Below are 18,324 nucleotides of genomic sequence, written 5' to 3'. Positions count from 1 at the left end.
ATTTTTTTTTTCAGTATTGTAAAGGGCCTTAATATCTGATGAGTGAATGAACACTATGCAGGGATAAGGAACCTGAGGCCTCATGGCTGGGGCCCTCTAGGTCCTCATGTGTGACCTTTTAACTGAATTTAAATTTCACAGAACAAATCCCCTTAATAAGAGGATTTGTTCTGTAAAACTTGGACTCAGTGAAAAGGTTGAACCAAAGGACCTAAAAGACCACATGTGGCCTCGAGGCCACAGGTTCCCCACCCCTGCATAGAGCAAAAAATAGTGTAATTGGAATCTGTAGAACTTGATACTACAATATACTAGCTATGAAGTGAGATGATTGGACCTGATAGGCTCTAATGTCCTTTCTAGGTCAATACCCATGTTCTATTATCCTATGATAACAGCAGTGATTATTAAATAGAGGGTGTCCGAAAAGTAAATTTGAAACTGTACTGTCTTTCGGGACACCCTGTAAGTATAAAATTTTCCATTTCATTTTGGATTCTTCTTGGATTCTTTTTAATTGTGATTTATTGACACCTGTATTTGTGGAAAACGTTTACATGTCAAGCAGATTCTGTTCACCGTGATTTAAGCTAAAATTTTCTATTGGGAGTAACTACCTCCTAGATAGGTAGCATGATATAGATTTGGGGAGATTCCTGGGTCTGGATCCAGGAAAACCTGGGATCAAATCTTACACACTCTAGAAAATTGCAAGTCTTTGACATGGTAAATGGCCCAGGGGATGGAGTGATGGGTCTGGAGTCTGGCAGAAATAAATTCAAATCTAACCTTAGACACTTACTAGATGTGGGAGCCTGGGTGCGTCTCTTTAATTTCTGTTTACCTCAGCTTCTTCATATGTAAAATGGAGATAATACTAGCACCTACTTCCCAGAATAGTTGTAAGAATCAAATGAGACAATAATTACAAAGCACTTAGCACAGTGCCTGGCACATTTACTATGTGCTATATAAATTTTAGCTATTATTTTGAAGCTGAATTCTTAGGAGTTTTATACATAGAAAACAACAATGGATTCTGATTGATCAAATTGATATGGGTTATGGACCTATATTCCAGTGAAGCTTCTGACAGCTGGGGAAAAATTGATCCTGGGACTATGCATGTTGGTTCAAACATAGATTCATGTGCTGTTAGAGACAGAATTGATCTTCTAGCCCAGTGGTTCCAAAAATGTGCAATACCACCCCTGGAGGGTGTTGGAATGATCCAAGGGAGTGGTAATAGCCTCAGATGTAATCGGAGGGGTGTTGAATAAAAATAAGGGGGCAGTGGAAGCATAAAGATAGAACAGAAGAAAAGAAAAATTTGAAAAATCATTTGTACATGTTTCATCTGTTGTGTAAGAGTTAAACTAATAGTGATTACATTATTACCCAAATAAACACACAAAATGCAATTTGTAACTGATCAGTGGTCAAATCTGCCAAAAGGTCTTAACAAGCAAGTGTTGACAGGTGAATATATTGTGCATTGTCCAGAAGTCCAACACACATCAAGAATATGTGGGTGTAATGACTTGTTTACCATATGATACTATAAACAGTTACATGATGCAATACTGAATAATCAAAATTTCAATGCAGGAAAAAACACAAATTTACAGTAAATTATTAAATTAAAGATGCATCATTTTAAACATATTTAAATTTTTTTGAAATGATGTGAATTTTAAAAAAATGTTAAAGGGTTAAAGAAGGTAGATTTCCAGAGAGATGCTGAGTAATTTTTTTTAAAAGGGGTGGCAGGCCAAATAAGTTTGGGAACCTCTGATCTAGCCCAACTCACTCAATTTGCAGATGAGGAAACTGAATCCTGTAGAAGTGAAATGACTTGGCCCAAGTTCATACAGTAGAACCCTGGACTCCAGTCCTAATCCAGATGTTCCTATTTCTAGACAAGGCTGCCTTTCCCTAGGGTGCCTTATCCACATCATGAGCACCCTTGGTATAGCTAATCCTCATCACCCATCCAACAAACTGTCCAAGAGGGAACCTAGCCAAATAGCTAATTTTGATAAATCTACATTTCAGTTCTTACTCATGTGCTGATGAATAAGTTGGAGGAAAAAGATCACAAAATCATGCTCACTGAGTCCACTACAAATTTATGTTACATAAACTTAACTACAACCTTCACTGTGACAACGTAATTTTATGCCTCTTTAATTAATTCACTATCCCACTTACCACAGTAGTATTTCTAAATCTTTTCATTCCTCCTTAAGCCTCTCATGACTCCCCCTCCTCTGCCATCTCAGCTGAGAACCTTGCGTCATGTTTCACTGGAAAAATGAAGCTCTTCTCTGAGTGTTCACTCTTCTTCCCTCCTCCTCATCTTGCATCACTCTTCTGCTACTATCTTTTCCTTCACCTTTGTCTCACATGAAGAGGTAGCCCTTCTCCTTGCCAAGGCTAACTCTTCTACATGCAAAGTGATCCCATTCTAATCCCATCTTCTTCAGCAGATTGCTCCTTCTATCATCCCCATTCTCACTTATCTTCAATCTTTCCCTATCTAATGCACCCAGCCTTAAAAAAGGAAACTCCTTCCTTGATCTGTTGATCCCCACTAGCCAAATTATCTACAGTGGTTGCCTCCACTTCCTTTCTTCTCACTCCTTTCTTAACTCTCTACAATTTGGCTTCTGATTTCATCATTCAACTGAATGAATACTATCTGCAAAGTGTCCAGTGATATTTTATTTGACAGATTGAATGGCCTTTCTGTTTTCCCATTTCTTATCCTTGACCCCTCTTTGACTTTGACACTGTCAATCAATCACTCTCTTCTCCTTGATCTTCTTCACTCTTTAAATTTCTGTGACTCTGCTCTATGTTGGTGGTTGTCCTCTTTCTCAGTCTCCTCTGCTAGATTTCATCCAGGTCACACAAACATCCTAAATCCTAAAATAATCCTAAATAATAATAATAATAACAAAAATAAAAACAACTCACTTGCTTGATCCCTACTGACTGTCTTCTTTAAAGGGGTGAGGAACAACCTGCGGCCTTGAGGCCACATGTGGTTCTCTAGGTCCTCAAGTGTGGTTCTTTGATTGAATCCAAACTCCTAGTAGCCTTGAGGCCATAGGTTCCCCACCCCTGATATTGTTTCACTTCCCTTTGGTGGCTAAACTTGATAAGGCTTCAGTTTTTTTCCTCACATTCTCTTCTTAATTCTCTGTGATCTAACTTCCAACCTCATAATTCAATTGAAGCTACTCTTTCCAAAGTTACCAATGATCTCTTAGTTGCCCAATCTAATGACCTTTTCTCAATATTCATCTTTCTTGATATTTCTGCATCTTTTGACAATGTCCTTACCTATCTGACTATTCCTTCCCGGTCTTATTTACTGGATCTTCATCCAGGTCACACATGGATGTGTCCCATTCCCCCCCGCCGCAACTTAGGTTCTGCCCTAGGTTGACTTTTCTTTTCCTTCTTTGCTTTCTTGCTCAGTGATCTCCTCAGCTATGAAGATGACTCCCATATCTATATGACCAGCTCTAATTTCTCTACTGAGCTATAGTCTAACATTATAACTGCCTATTTGAGATTTCAAACCAGATGTCCTGTAGCCTTCTTAAATTTAACGTGTCTATAACTCAACTCATTATCATTCCCCTAAGACCCTTTCCTCCTTCCAACTCCTCTTATTACTGTTTGTCATTCAAAGCCCTTCACAATCTGGCTTCCTCTAAGCTTTCCAGTCTTCTTATACCTTACCCCAAATAATCTTTAATCCAGTGACAATAGTCTGTTTTCTGTTCCTTGTGCAAGACACTCTATTTTCCCACTCTGAGCATTTTCACTGGCATTTCTTTTGCCTGTTATACTCTCTTACTGCATCTTTGCCTCCTGGCTTTCTCCAAGTGCCAATTTCCTCCAAATTTCTACAAGAACACTATTCTGATACACCTACCCTCTCTTAATTATCTTCAATTTGTCCTGTACATAGCTTGTTTATTCATAGTGGTTTATATGTTGTTTCACCCATCAGATTATAATCTCCATGAGAGCAGGGGACTATTTTCCATTTTTCCTTGTATTCCCAGTGTTTAGCAGAGTACCTGGCATAACGTAGGCTCTTAATAAATGCCTTAATAAGTGACTGAGAAAATTTTATGCCCTCAACTGCAACAGAATGCAGCTTTTATTCCTTACTGAAGTTTGTCATCATCACTTATATTTCTATCTGTGGGAAGCAAAGTGCATGCAAGTGGATCAGAATGTTCTCCAAGATATTTCCTCCCTCCATGTTGATGGCCTACGATGCAGAGGAGTGACAGAGTGGAGAGCTTTGTAGTTCCTACAGGTGTACTTGTCTTATTGATCAAATGGTCTGGAGCAGGTATTCCCCAGAAACAGAAAATTGAGGCTAATTGCTTTTCACAAAGTGAATCATAAATAACAGACTAATTTTTATGGGTGAGAGAGGAAAGAGTCAACAGGCTAAAGGCAATGAGACATGGCAGAAAGAATATTGACTCTAATATTATTAGAGTTGTTGTTCAGTCATGTCCAACTCTTTGTGACTCTATTTGGGGGTCATGAAACTGGAGTGGTTTACCATTTTCTTCTCTGGCTCCTTTTACAGATGAGGAAATGGAGGCAAATAGGCTTAAGTGACTTGCCACATAGCTAGTATCTGAGGATGGATTTGAACTCAGGTCTTCCTGACTCCAAGCCCAGTGCTCTATGCACTGCACCACCTAGCTGCCCCCTGTATTAAACACCTGAGTACAAATCCTGTCTTCATTGTGTATGGAACATTGGTGAGTATGGATGGTTGAGTTGGTGTGTACATGCTAATTGTTTCAACTGAAACACTAAATCAGATTTATACTCATTAATGCTTAGGTCAGTCTTAAGAATGTAATTATTCTACTGTGTCTCTGTGTGTGTGTGTGTGTGTGTGTGTGGTGTGTGTGTGTGTGTGTGTATTCCTCCAGAAACAAATTGCTGACCCAATTCCTAGAAGTTTTGACAAGCATGTCTCATAGTAGTTCTTAGGACACAGCTGTTGCTTGGCACAGGTGGTGGTTTGTGTTGTTCTTAGAGCTGGTATTCATACTGCCCTCAAGCAAACATGGGGGTGCTCAAATCTCAAATGGGAGAAATGTAGAGCATATTGATGACTAAGGCCTCTAGCTAGCTAGGAGTAGTAGCTGTCTATACTCACATTCTGATTGGTGGTCCATCACCTAATTCACATACCACATAATTTGATTGGTAGTTTATTATGTAGGCTAATAACAAAATTGTTTGCAATAATTCTCATTGGTGGGCTGTGCTATGTAAGGGTCTACATATGTTTATAAGTTGTTTAGGAACATTGGTATGTTATTTATCATGAATATCAAGGAAAGTGCCTATCTAATTATTTAAAAAAAATGACAACTTATAGAAAAACAACCCAGTAAGGAAAACAACTGGGTTACAACTCAGTCACAAAAGAGAAGCTTAAGACAAAATGGTCATTTATGCTTAGGTAACAAACATTTTCTCTGTTGCTGGCTGATAGTAAATCTTTTCTTTCCCCCTTGTAATGCTGATTGGTATGGATGTGCATTGTTGTGGGGTAATGGTGTTCAAGCTGCTTCTTTTTCCTTTCTGGGTGGGGACAGAGCTAAATCCTTTCCAGGCCTTTCTTAACTCTTTTTTGTAGGGTTACTTAGAGTGCGATCTTTTCTCTAAGGCACTGTCATCTCCTATCCTCCCCCTTCCTCTGCAGAAAATTGGCCCCACTTGGCTACATCCTTTTATAACAATTCATTCTTGTTTTGTTTTTGCCAAGGGAAATGATGGTTCTAAGGTCCCTATGATCTCCTAGTCTACTGTTTTATGGAGTTTATGTCAGGCAAAATTTTAGTAACATAACTAAAGTGCTTATAGATTCCAGTTAGGAAAAATCCTAATCTATGGCGAAGGTTTGGCCTACTTCTTTAATTGAAGCTTATGTATAGCTCTAGCTAATCCCTGATGTCTATGTTCAAGCCCAAAATCAGAATACAGGAAACACAAAAGTAAATGAGAGCATAATGTATTATAATATTTGTTGCTGGATGGTCACCAGCAGCTTCAGCATTGGTTCCCTGTTCTGAGATGTTTGTTTGGGCCTGAGATAACTCTCCTTGATCCCTACTTTGCCTGCCACAGGTAAGCCCCCCCTTTCAATGTCTGCTTTCAGGTTTCTCCTTTTGCCTAATTCCCCTGACTCTCTAATTCTTTTGGGTTCAGGTTATTATATCCTGGAAAGGACTAGGAATGCTTTCTCCTCACCCTAGAAGTTCTGACTTCTCATAGCTGCTACTTAGGTCCTGAAGTCCCCACCTCTCAGTCAGTCTCTCAAAGACTTTAAATCTCTCTTTAAGAACTCTTGGGAGTGATTCAAATTTGCTTTCTAGTCCCAGAAGCCTGCTTTAGTTGGAAGTGAAGAAGAAGTGGCCCAGAGTGGAGTGATTGCTAATAATGAGTAGAATTGTGATTTGGGAGGATGCTGAAAGAAGGGCCAAAGCCAACTCCTTAAAACCTTTTCAAAGAATCATAATACAGCTGAAAAGTATATTAGGTATCATCTCAGGCAGTCCTTGATTTTATGAAGGTTGAAAGCGAGTCCCTATAGAATGGAAAGTGAGTAAGGCTCATTCACTTTTTACTGAAATTATGACTAACTGAAGCAAAATGGATCCCAAATATTGTAGATTCATAGGCCTTTGACTTTAGAGGTCACCTTGTCCAACCTCCTAATTTTAATGAGTAACAGAAACCTCAAATTAATGTCAGATCAGGGACTATAATCCAGGTCTAGCTCCCAGGCCAGTCTTATTTTAGGCAGATTGTTGAAATTTGACCTCTATTGGAGGCTTGGTTTTCACATGGGAACAGTTGTACTTGATCTCATGACTTAGGATAAATGACTAACAATGAAAGGGCATATGTTGGTCCTTCTGCCTTTGTGGTCTTCCAAGCTCAACTTCCCCTTCTTAACCCATTGGGGAAATGTAAGCAGTTTTAAAGGTCAAACATTATTTTTATTCTTATTAATGGGGCATAGCAATGATATCTTTATGTTTCTCCTCCCTTTTTTTTTTTTTTGGTAAAGTTAAGGAAAAAGTCTAGTTAGCCAGAGATTAATTAGTATTGTAGATGGAACACCAAAGCTTTGAGAGCAACTAGAAGACTTCCTTATTAACTTAGTGTGAGTCTCAATATATAGATCAAAGAGGTTGATTAAGACCTTTCAGGTGTGAGAATCCCAAATTAGCTTGAACATATTGTGATGTGAAAGATATAATTCTTGTAGGTCAGAACAAGGGTCCCCACAAGAGTATAGGCTTCAGGACTAAGGAGAATCAAAGTAGACCATCAGACACATAGCCAGAAAATTTTAATGGTTTCCCTAATGGTTTTTCTTCATCTGTATGGCAGTGATCAAATGAACCATCAAGCACTTTGGCTTAAAACTTCCCACATTGTCTATGAAAAGTGGCTCAGCTGCAAGGAATGTTCTGATCTCACCTATGTTCATTAAGCTCCTGCTCCCCAGTGGAGTGTTCTTCACTTTTAGAGAAAAGTTTCAAATGCTTGGAAACCACTCTACCCTTTACCCTTTCTTTTCCCCCTCCCTCTTATCCCCTTCCTTCCTCTTTCCCCTTCCCTTCCCTTCCCTACTTAGTTGCATTATATATGTTCTTATCTGGGGACATCAGATGGATACAGTTTGCAGACTTGGACATACATGGTGCCCTGGAAGCCCTATAAGATTGGGAGTCAAAGAATCTGGGGTCATATCTTCACTCTTCTATTTGCTAACTCTGTGATCTTGAGCAAATCATTTAATTTTTCTGGGCCTCAGTTTCTTCATCTGTTAAGTGAGAAGGTTGGATTACATAATCTTTGAAGCCCTTTCTAGATCTAAATCTATGGTTCCATTCCAGAATTTTTCATTTTGACATAAAGGCACCATGACCAGGTGAATACAGAAGATGTATGTTTCATTTGGCCAATTAGGTGAAGAAATTGCCCGCCAAAATAATTCCCCAACTTCACCTTCTGAGCATCCCATGTTTTTGGCTCCATAAAACATAAGCCAGTCTCTGTTACTGTGGGTGGGGCTGATGAAAATTTTGTGGGCAGGTGAACATTTGAACAGAACTAGATTTATTTTAGAACCTTTATGCCAGGCTGTTTTAGTTCTAATGATCTTTAAGTACGAGAAACTGAGGTGTTATTAGCAGAACTGAGCCAACCACCATTTTATACCTGCCAAGGCACAAACTTATTGTCAGCTACATATTTTAGCTCCTTGCTGCAGCATTTGGAATTAAGAAGAAAAGCACACTAAAAGAGTTGCCTTGTTCCTTTCAGTAGGTTATTTCAATGCCATGTTTTCCTTATTAAAAAGAAACAGAAAATCTATCCCTCATTTGTTCAGAAATTAAAAAGCCCTGACAGGTTTTCTAAGACATTAGTCCCTCTCAAAGGTCTACACAATAGGTTGTTTTTTGGCCACTAAGCCTCTTGCTTTCATCAATTGACCAAAAACACTCAGTGAAGTTGAATGGGTGAGCCAACCCCATCAATGTTTCCTCTTCTTTGGAGAAACTAAATGGTCATTTGAGTGTAATAACAGGTGATGGTAATATTCCGACAGGGGCTGTTTTTTAAATGCTGGGTATCTTGCCAGAGTGACTATTTTGAATGTCGCTAAGGTACAGGGGCCCTTGGGAAAAGTGAAGGGGAAATTCTAGCAGTAAGAAATGGCTTCTCTTTCAAAAGGATAATCCTAAAGTTAATAAAAATTAAATTCTGCATAAACATGTTTCCCCTTGGCTATAATGCTGAAACTAATTGTCTAGTAGTTAGGTACCCTGCTACTATTAACTCTAATGGCATTGGTATCAAATATGAGTTAATTAAAATGCTTTGCAACAATAATCTTGTGTCTATTAGTGTTAATAGAGTTCATTCTGAAAGAGGCTGTGTGGGAGTGAGTTATGAGCTATTCCTTACCATGACAGGATGTCAACAGTAGCAGCGATTAGGAGTGAGATGGAGGTGCAGCAATTCCAGTTGCCAACAATTGAAAAGGTAGATAGAGTGGTTGAACAGAAAAGCCCTGCCACTTATGCTCTGCTAAAGAGCATTAAGCACATATCACCACCTGAGCTATATATACTTCAAATGATAGACTTTCAATATTATATCAGAATTAAATACATACATACTTGCAGAGAAATACCTTTCTTACCACCATGGTAATTCTAATTCCAAGACATCCTACCATAAAAATACACACACACACACACACACACCACACACACACACACACACACACGTATCAAAGCCACAAAAATAACACCACCAATTATTTTCTCTACCCTGTTTCCACTATCAATAACCACACAACCTCCCCCCCCCCTCTTTTTTTGTTTGTTCCTTATAGTCTGTTTTCCAATAGGGAGGCTTCAAAGTTTACTATTTTTTCCTTCATACCTCAATTATAGTAAAACTCTTTTACAAAACCCTCTGATATACTGTGGGATTTATTCCTAATATGTTTCCAAATGTATATAAAAAATATAATGCACGACTCTCAAGGTAATAAAGAATGTATATAAAGCAGGTTCATCTTCATCATCAACTTCAGTACATGATTTTAGCGCATTATTTTTGTTCAGGTGGGACACTCCAGTATTTCTCATCTCCCCTACTAGATTGTATGCTCCCTGACTGTAGGGAGAATTTTCATTAATTTTTGTATACAAAATAAAATGTGTTCATATATTAGGTTTTATATATATGTATGAACTATGTGTGTATCTATCTTTCTATCTATCTATCTCTATCCATCTATCTATCTATATTTGATGTGAAGGGGGACAATGACAAGTTGTTCTGTCTCCATTGATTAAGCCATTCTCCATTTCACATGTAGATTTTTTTTTTTTGCTGATAAGAGTCAGTTTTTGTTCATTTATTCATCGCTGTTGAAGATCTACTATTTAATGTATTGGATACTTTAGTGGGTAGGTGGAAGGGTAGAAATATATGTAAAACATGGACCCAAAAAACTGTAATCAAGTCCCATTTCCAGGGATAAAGATATACTAAATTGTTATACCTATATCTTTGTACTCACAATTTTCTTCCAACATATTGAACAATGGCATCAGAAAATATTTTCCTTATTTCTTCCTATATGGTGTAGAAGGTTCATTTTTTTCTTTTGGGTGAGGCAATTGGGGTTAAGTGACTTGCCTACAGTCACACAGCTAATGAGTATTATGTGTCTAAGACTGGATCTGAACTCAGGTCCTCCTGACTCCAGAGGCGGTGCTCTATCCACTGCACCATCTAGCTGCCCCTGTTTTTCTTTTTAAAACTACAGTGATACACTATCAATGCAACCCATTTCTCCAAAATGATGAACACATAACCTATTTTAAAGTTAGTCTGCAGTGTCTTGATCCTAGTAAGCAGGTTCCAGAAGCTTTCTCCCTCTGTTCAATACAGCTTTAGGAATCAACCGTGTATATTTTTGTCTCTCAGCAGGGAAAAAAGGCTGCAAATCTTTCAGTAATCGATGGCAACACATCCAATTTCTCTGTCTCTGTCTCTGTCTTCTTTCTTTCTCTGTCTCCTTCCATCTTCCTTTCTCCCCATCTCTCTCTTCCCCCCTCCCTCCTATCTCTTAGTTTCTTTCTCTCTGTCTCTCTTTCTCTATTTTCCTTTCATTCTTACTTTAGATATAATGGTAACTATGCCAAGACCCTATGAGTGAACTAATGAAAAAGATGAGCTGAGCAAAAAAAAAAATGGCTTATTTCCATCAAATCTCAAAACTTTTTATTCTGGAGAAGCAGTTCCCACAGAGGTGATGTTTGGAATTGAATGATTTAATTGATGTTTGATTAAATGAAAAAAAAAAACTGGAACGAAGCTGTAGTAATAACTATGGTATATATTAGTGAATAAATATGAACTATATTATAGATGGTGATGAGCATATCATTAGAGCAATTAATGTTTACTCATTGGTCTGGAAGGAATTCATATTTACTCATAGATTCATTTAGAAGATCAGAAGGTATCTTGGGAAAACAGAAGCTACGCTACACTCTCTGGGCAAGATCATACCTAAAACTGTCCTTGCCAGATGAAATACTCTCCAACTTTTTAGTGGCCCTTGAGGAGTTTAAACCACTTCCTTTAAAGACTCATTTCCATGTTTAACAATAGTCTAGTAGTTAGATTTGGAAAGACAGCTATGAATGGAGCTTATAACCAAAATCAAGTTAAGTATTGGGAATTTATTAAATGCTTATTACATTTCAGATAGTGTGCTAAGTGCGGGGAAAAAAACAAATTTAAGCAAAAAAGAAAAGAAATTAGTTCTTGCCCTTAAAAAAGCTAAGATCCTAATGAAAGGAAAGCAGCACATATAAAAGGAAGATGAAAAGCTGGGGGCTGGGAAAGAGGGAGAAGTTATTTGTGTGGAGGTATGATGGAAAAAAAATTGGAGAGTCTGGTGTGGAGCCTGAAGAGGAATGAAGATAAAGATGGTCTGGGTACTTTCCTTAAAATGGAGGGTTCATCTTTGTTTCCTGTTTTAGGCTTCTCTCCCTTATCAGAATCCATTATTCTGAAAAAATTCCATTCTCTCAGGAGATAAGATGCAGGAGTGATGGGAAGTAATGCAGTGAATTTTCCACAGGCTCTTCCTAACAGATCTAGAAAATGTAACAGATCAAATTTTGTTGGGGTGATCTAGAAAAAGTCACAGCAAGTGCTTCTTTATAGAGTAGGGGTAGAGGCTAGCAGAATTCTACTCTTGCTCAGACCCCAAAGTAAGGAACTTGTAGATGGGAGTAGTAGGGTGAGCAGCAATTAAACTTTACACTGAAACAGGCAAATTTGAGATCCCTGAAAGCTTGGAGATCTCTAGCATTGTTCTCCAAGGTCCTGGAATAACACAACACTAAATACATGAAGAAAATAGCAATAAGAGAAATCTAGAAATTTCCTCTAAAAGTGCCACAGAGCCCATCCCTAATGCAAAGTCTGAAAGTAGGCTGAAAGAATGAATAAATAAAAGTCCCTACCACAATGAACTATTGTGGTATCAGGGATGCTTAGGATGCAAATGCAAGAGAGAATTACTGAACATCTACAAGCAATGCCTCAGGGTAGGGGTAAGGTGAAATGTAGATTAGACACAAACTTTAGAATTACTGGAATAAAGTTTTAAAAAAGAGTTTAAATATTTATATAGATGGAAGGAGAGCACTTGAGGAAAAAATTAGAAAAGAAATGAGAAGTATGGGAGAAAGAGTTGGAAAGGGAATTAACAGCTTGATACAAAAAATACAAAACTTTGCCCAAGCAGCAAACTTCCTGAAAATCCTAATGGACCAAATAGAAGCCAATGACTTCACAAAACAACAAGAAATATTAAAATAAAATTAAAAGGCTGGAAAAAATAGAAAATAAATGTGAGATCTCATAGCAAAAAACAAAAAAAGCTCTGGAAAATAGATTGAAGAAACAAAAATTAAGAATCATTGGACTATCTGAACACTATAATATAAAAAAAGAGACAAGACATCATAGTTCAAGAAATCTTGAAGGAAAACTACTGAGATCTTTTAGAACCAGAGTGCAAAGTGTAAATAGGAGGAATCTCCTGAAAGAAATCCCAAAATGAAAACTCCTAGAAACATCATAGTAAAAATCCAGACCTTTCAGGTCAAAGAAAAAAAAAATACTTCAAGCAACCAGAAAGAAACAATGCAACTATTAAGGAGAGGGAGTCAGGATCCCACAATATAGCAGCTAGCACTAAAAATGAGTGGAGAAATTGGAATATGCAAGGGCAGAAGAGATACAGAATGACAGTGGGGATGGAAAAATGAAGTGAGAGTTTTTTGAGTGTAGGTGAAACATGGATATTTTACAAGCAGTAGGGAAGGAGCCAGTAGACAGGCAGAGATTGAAGATAAGGGACAGATTAAGAATTACAGAGGGAACAATCTATTGGAGGAGATGGGATAGAATCATTTGTGTGGGTAGAGAGGTTGGCCATGGCAAGAGTAAGGACATCTCTATATGTGAGACAGGGGTGAAGGAGGAGATAGTGGCAGAAAATGAGGTCAGTGAACATCAATCCATGGTTTTGTTTTTTTTATTTTTGGTTTGGTTTTGCTTTCTTTTGGAATATAGGTTTCCTAGACTATTGAGATAGCTGAAATTGCCTTATTTTTGGCACATGATTTTTGTTTTGTAGAGATTTGAAAAGTCATGTGGGTCAACAGAAGTGTGTAGCCAATCTTGGTACTTACATGACCCAGAAGTCTCAAATTGTATTTTAATATGTCCTTGTGTTCTTTTCTTAGTCATATGTTCATCTGTCATTGTCTAGTTTGGGATTAGGTAGAGTCTCCTTTGGCTTTTCAACTCCTTTTTGTGATCCTTAACCAGATCAATGAAGCCATGATACCTTGCAACTGCATCCCAAAATTGTACTGTTTTTCTGTCAAAGGATGAGATTTCATAGGAAGTTACATAAAACATGAAAGATAAATGGGTGTGTTGTATTTCCCTCTCTACAATGTTCCTATGCTAATACTTTTTATAACAAAAAAAATGGAATGAGGAAAAAAAGACAGGTGCACATTCTTAAGTAATTCTGTTTTCTATTTCTATATTATGTGTCTTTCCCCAGAACATCTTAACAACTTCCAGGAGTATAGAAAATCATTCATTGTAACCTCAAGCCGTGGGTGATTTTTTTCTTTTCATGTGTTTTGTTAGATGTTTGCTGGTGCTTCTTTGAAGACAACTGTTAGAAATAGGCTTGACACCAAAAATTTAGTATCAAGAAAATTTATTATAAAGAAAGTCCAGAGGATTTAGACATTTCTGGCCAGAAGAGGGCTCCACCCCTCTTCAGGAGGGGTGGGCCCTAAGTGTAAGGGCAAGTGAGCTTTTATGCAGTTGAATTCAGCGTGAAACCTCCCAGGCCGGGATTGGTCCATCCCTTCCCAGGCCACACCCCTCCTAACATGTTTCCCCTTGACATGTTCAAGTATGTTCCCCCTCCCCTGGTGGGGTGTGTCAGATAATAGTAATGAAGCTCATTAAGCAGGTGCACTAGCACTTTTCAGGTGTCCTCAGGTTGACCCCAACTGGTCTGAGCTGGCTTGACCCTTATCTTAATTTTGGGGTCTTCTTGGAACAATCCACTTACTTCCTATTGGTCAAGCCCAGCCCACCTACAGTGTACCACTTCCTGGGACCTTTGTTCTTTAAATCTCTGCATTATTCTCTTTCTCTGTGGAAATTTAACCTTTACCTGACTCTCACAACAGCTTACCAATCTGAAGGCCATACAGTGATGTGGAAAAGCAGTACAGTAACTTAAAGTTTGTGAGCTTTATTTGAATGCTACACTTCTGGTTTAAAGCCTAGTAAAATTTGAGAAAAAGCAGTGATTCTTTCCTTTTTAAAGATTACAACAATCTTTATGCAGTTTTTCTTAATTGCAGACAAAAGCAGAGAAAATATGTTATGACTGATTATTTAAAATTAACCTTGGCAGATGACACTGACCTTTTACAGGCTAAATGCAATAAAAATAGTAATTAATACAGAAAATGAAAGCAAAAGATATAAAACTAGGAGACTTAACATTTTAATACATGAGCCAAAAAAAGAAATTGCAGAAATGATTATTAGCAAATGAAAAGAGAATGAAAAGTATAAGACTACATTTCAAAATCCTTGAGGTACAGCTAAACCATCTCCGAGTAAAAAAATTCTAAGGATATACATTAACAAATTAAAAAAAACACCTGTTTTATGAATGAAAACACTTTGTATCCTTTCATGCAATGAAGATAGTGGTAATAACTCAATTGAGGAAAGACATGCAAAAACCAAACAAACTGTATAACTATCACTGATGAATATACTTAAAAATGTTAAATAAAATCTGAGCAAAATACTAAAGTAATATATATAAAATATTATTTAACATTGTTGAGTCATCTTTATACATAGGTACAAGATGGTTCAACATAGTAAAAATATTAACATGAGGAATTATGCTAAAAACAAAAACAATCTCTACCATATGATTGTATCTCTGGATGCAGAAAAAAACCCCCACAACTTGGATAAGATATAACATTCACTCTCCTGAAGAAAATCAAGCAGAGACATAAAAGCATCATTTTTCAATATAATAAAAAAAGTATAGTATTAAAAATAAAACTTAACATGATTTGCAATGGGGAAAGAGATGTTCCCAATAAAGATAGGAGTAAGCAAGGATTGCCCTTTTCTGCTATTTGACATAATTTAAAAAATCCAATCATTCTAATAAGAGTAAGAAATGTATCATATAAACATGGGTAAAGAGGAGACAAGGTTTTCTCTACTTAATGACTATGCAAGGGCTTAATTAGAAAATCCTAGTGAATCAGCAAAATAACTAATCTAGACAATTAATAAGTTTATTAAATTAGCACAATACAAAATCAATGCACAAACATCAATGACATTTTTATATAGCAATAGGAAAATCTAGTAGGGAATAATAGAAAGGAAAGAGCCATTCAAAATAACTATAAAATGCATGAAAAAAATCTAGAAGTTAATCTGCCAAGGTTCACTTAAGACTTATATAGGCACAAGTACAAAACAATTGTTAAATAAATAATTATTTAAGTAATTGGAGGTATGTTCAAAGGTCATGATTGACCTTTGCCTGCATAATATAAATCCATAGTGCCTAAATCATTTTTTAGGGAATTAGAGCTATACAAATTTAACTACTAAAAGAATACTCTGGAAACACAGATAGAATGATAACAAAATTCATTTGGATGAGCAAAAATTCTAGTGTCTGAAGGGAAATGATGAGCCAAAAAAGGAATGAAAATAAATTTTTAAAGGGTTAAGGGGAATAAAATCTCCAGATCTCATTATACTATAAAATGGTAATCATCTAAACCTTTTGATACTGTTTAAAAATAGAAAAGTAGAGCAGTGGAACAGAGTGGAGAAGGAAAAAGTGGAAACAATTGAACTCAATGATCCAATATTCAGTAAAACTGAGAATATAAAATACTTGGGCATATACTCATTATTTGATCAAAACTGCCAGAAACACTCAAAAAGATTTTGGCAGACATTATATTTACTTCACAATCTGCCAGAACAAGCTCAAAATGGGTATATCGCCTGGATTTTAAAGGTAATACCATTATAAAAAATAGAATCAATTCACAGAACGTAATTGTCACAGCTCAAACTAGGAGGAGAATTCTTAACTAATCAAGATATTGAGGTGATTACAAAAGATAAAATAGGTGATTTCAATGCCATGAACATAATAAAAGTTAATGGAACTAGAGGAAGAGGAGATGTCACTTGGGAAAAAAAAATCTTTGCATTAGTTGTCTCTGATAAGGATCTGATATTCAAGATACATAGTTTACTAACACGAAAGTATATTAATAATGGATAAATGGTAAAAAGATGTGTAAAACTTCTCAAAAGAATCGCAATGAAATAACAACCATATGAAAGATTTCTCCAGATTACAAATAATAACAGACATGGCAATAAAAATAACCCCAAGGTTTTACCTTGGTGCTAATTGGGAAAAAAGATGGAAACAATCAATGTTGGTAGGGCTGGGACAAGAAAGGAATACTAAGGCATTATTGGGACTGAGTGGGAGATGGGACCTTAGTAGTCTGGACTGCACCCTTCTTCACCCACTTGTCCCCTAGGCTTCATTTACCACAAGGACATCGTGATTAGGAAAATCTGTGAACTTTACATATATGGTATGGCTTAGATGAAATTTTCCAAACTGATTATTATTTCTAGAGCCTCACAGTCCTTGCTTAAAATTTAGATGGCCAAGACAATATTAGGTACAAGTAAAATTCCCAGTACATATGTGGATCAATCAGCGGTCAGAGATAGAGTCACTTCTTTCAGCTAGACCTACCTAGTCCAGTAATAGGCCAATCATTTCTGTGGGTAAAGTGACCACTAAACCATTTGACCTAAAGAGCCCATTCCTGAAGAAAGTGCAGTGGAAGTGGAGTCCTCCTGCCCCAAGGAGATAAATAATAAAAAGAAAGTCTCCTTATACACAAAAATATTTATCTCAGCACTTTTTACGATAGCAAAGAGCCATAAATCAAGTTGATGCCTATTAATTAGGGAATTGCTAATTAAATTTTAGTACATAACTGCAACGCAATACTACCATATTAAAATAATCAATATGAAGAATTCAGAGATGCATTGAAAGTTATATGAATTGATAGAAAGTAAAGCAAATAGGACCAGAAAAAATACCAAAACATGAGTACAATAATATAAATGAAAAAAAAAAATGAACTCTGAAATTATAAAGGTCAAGCCTGGCATCAAGAAATGAAAAAAAAAAAGAAATAGCTCCCTTTCTTCTTTGAAGAGGAGGAACATAGGTGTGGAACATTGCATATAATGTCAGATTTAGTTGATACATTGGTTAGTTTTGCTGACTGCTTTTTTTTCTCTCTCTTTTAAGTTCTTTGTTACCAGGGGTAGTTCTTTGGGTTGGGGAAGGAGAAAACTAATATTTGGAGATTAAGGTCATCTAAGAACAAAATATGTCAATATATTTTTATAAAGAATATGTAGACCTTATAATACTAAAGATAAAGGACTGGCGCTACTTTGTAGGCAAAGAGTGATTAATAAGAATCAAGAGGCAGAAAATATAGAACCCAGAAGAATATTTCTGATTTGGGAAGATACCATTATCCTCAAACCTAAAAATGATTCATACTTCAATTTCTGCTTATAGATGATATTAGGGAATGAATGTCATCACTAACACCAGAGAATGACAGACTTGGCCTTTTGTTAAGTTAAAAATAAATGATTTCCAAATAGACTTTGATGCCTTGAGCTTTTCATTTGATCTAATTGTTGTAATTGTACAAAGTCATCTACATTAGACCAATATATTACTTTCTTTTTAAAAGCTATCTTTTAACTTCTTAAAATGTCATTTCTTTCTTTCTAAATTCTTTCAATATGATCTCCTATTTTATTAGACTTTTTGACGTTTGAAATACTGCAAGTAATTTAATGATAAAATGACATTTCAGGTTGGAGAAATTCTATTCTTGTTAAACATTTGCTTCTGTGGTTGTAGTTCTAGAATAGATGCCATTTCTTTGTGGGTAATTACAGTCACATCTTCACCTTTTTTCTTTTACAATA

The sequence above is a fragment of the Phascolarctos cinereus genome, unplaced genomic scaffold (assembly GCF_003287225.1).
Source record: "Phascolarctos cinereus isolate Bilbo 61053 unplaced genomic scaffold, phaCin_HiC Scaffold_4;HRSCAF=312, whole genome shotgun sequence".
NCBI lineage: Eukaryota > Metazoa > Chordata > Mammalia > Diprotodontia > Phascolarctidae > Phascolarctos > Phascolarctos cinereus.
Note: the sequence above shows the minus strand (reverse complement) of the source record.